Below are 2,500 nucleotides of genomic sequence, written 5' to 3' on the forward strand. Positions count from 1 at the left end.
CGTCTGGCCTTTCCAGGCCCCCCAGCCTGCTACTCGTGCTGGGGGCTGGCTCCAGGCCTGACCCCCTCATCTTCTCACAGCCACGGGGAGGCTTCCAGCCTTTCCAGGCCCCCAGCACGAGGAGCAGGCTGGGTGCCGGCTCCAGCCCTGACCCCCTCATCTTCTCACAGCCATGGGGAGGCTTCCAGCCTTTCCAGGCCCCCAGCACGAGGAGCAGGCTGGGTGCCGGCTCCAGCCCTGACCCCCTCATCTTCTCACAGCCATGGGGAGGCTTCCAGCCTTTCCAGGCCCCCAGCACGAGGAGCAGGCTGGGTGCCGGCTCCAGCCCTGACCCCCTCATCTTCTCACAGCCATGGGGAGGCTTCCAGCCTTTCCAGGCCCCCAGCACGAGGAGCAGGCTGGGTGCCGGCTCCAGCCCTGACCCCCTCATCTTCTCACAGCCATGGGGAGGCTTCCAGCCTTTCCAGGCCCCCAGCACGAGGAGCAGGCTGGGTGCCGGCTCCAGCCCTGACCCCCTCATCTTCTCACAGCCATGGGGAGGCTTCCAGCCTTTCCAGGCCCCCAGCACGAGGAGCAGGCTGGGTGCCGGCTCCAGCCCTGACCCCCTCCTCTTCTTCTAGCAGCCACAGGCAGGCGTCTGGCCTTTCCAGGCCCCCCAGCCTGCTACTCGTGCTGGGTGCTGGCTCCAGCCCTGACCCCCTCCTCTTCTTCTAGCAGCCACAGGGAGGCTTCTGGCCTTTCCAGGCCCCCCAGCCTGCTACTCGTGCTGGGTGCTGGCTCCAGCCCTGACCCCCTCCTCTTCTTCTAGCAGCCACAGGGAGGCTTCTGGCCTTTCCAGGCCCCCCAGCCTGCTACTCGTGCTGGGTGCTGGCTCCAGCCCTGACCCCCTCGTCTTCTTCTAGCAGCCACAGGGAGGCTTCTGGCCTTTCCAGGCCCCCCAGCCTGCTACTCGTGCTGGGTGCTGGCTCCAGCCCTGACCCCCTCCTCTTCTTCTAGCAGCCACAGGGAGGCTTCTGGCCTTTCCAGGCCCCCCAGCCTGCTACTCGTGCTGGGTGCTGGCTCCAGCCCTGACCCCCTCGTCTTCTTCTAGCAGCCACAGGCAGGCGTCTGGCCTTTCCAGGCCCCCCAGCCTGCTACTCGTACTGGGGGCTGGCTCCAGGCCTGACCCCCTGGCCTTCTCACAGCCGTGGGGAGGCTTCCGGCCTTTTCCAGGCCCCCAGCATGAGGAGCAGGCTGGGTGCTGGCTCCAGGCCTGACCCCCTCGTCTTCTCGCAGCCACGGGGAGGTTTCCAGCCTTTCCAGGACCCCCAGCCTGCTACTCCTGCTGGGGGCTGGCTCCAGGCCTGACCCCCTGGCCTTCTCACAGCCGTGGGGAGGCTTCCGGCCTTTTCCAGGCATACAGCAACCTCTTTTACTTTTCTTTATTTCTCACAATTACTTTCTTTTATTTTTGTTTAAAAATTCTCAACCTTTGTATATATTCCACATACTATACTGTGCATACACAGTCCAACCTCCGATTCAGGACGAACGATGCGGTTTTCGTCCCGGCCGTGGCACGCCGGACCAGCTCTATACCCTTCACAGGGCTGGCTCCCAGCCTAACCCTTTTCCTTTCCTCCTGCCTCCACTCTCATTAGCCAGCCAGCCTGCCTGCCTGCCTGCCTTCACCAACCCCAAGGGCTGGCTCCCAGCCTAACTCTTTTCCTTTCCTCCTGCCTCCACTCACATCCGCCAGCCAGCCAGCCTGCCTGCCTGCCTGCCTGCCTGCCTGCCTGCCTGCCTTCACCAACCCCAAGGGCTGGCTCCCAGCCTAACTCTTTTCCTTTCCTCCTGCCTCCACTCACATCCGCCAGCCAGCCAGCCTGCCTGCCTGCCTGCCTGCCTGCCTTCACCAACCCCAAGGGCTGGCTCCCAGCCTAACTCTTTTCCTTTCCTCCTGCCTCCACTCTCATCCGCCAGCCAGCCAGCTAGCCTGCCTGCCTGCCTTCACCAACCCCAAGGGCTGGCTCCCAGCCTAACTCTTTTCCTTTCCTCCTGCCTCCACTCTCATCCGCCAGCCAGCCAGCCAGCCTGCCTGCCTGCCTGCCTGCCTGCCTGCCTGCCTGCCTGCCTGCCTGCCTGCCTGCCTGCCTGCCTTCACCAACCCCAAGGGCTGGCTCCCAGCCTAACTCTTTTCCTTTCCTCCTGCCTCCACTCTCATCCGCCAGCCAGCCAGCTAGCCTGCCTGCCTGCCTGCCTGCCTGCCTTCACCAACCTCAAGGGCTGGCTCCCAGCCTAACCCTTTTCCTTTCCTCCTGCCTCCACTCTCATTAGCCAGCCAGCCTGCCTGCCTGCCTGCCTTCACCAACCCCAAGGGCTGGCTCCCAGCCTAACTCTTTTCCTTTCCTCCTGCCTCCACTCTCATCCGCCAGCCAGCCAGCTAGCCTGCCTGCCTGCCTTCACCAACCTCAAGGGCTGGCTCCCAGCCTAACCCTTTTCCTTTCCTCCTGCCTCCACT

Source organism: Chaetodon auriga (genome assembly GCF_051107435.1).
Source record: "Chaetodon auriga isolate fChaAug3 chromosome 23 unlocalized genomic scaffold, fChaAug3.hap1 SUPER_23_unloc_1, whole genome shotgun sequence".
Lineage (NCBI taxonomy): Eukaryota > Metazoa > Chordata > Actinopteri > Chaetodontiformes > Chaetodontidae > Chaetodon > Chaetodon auriga.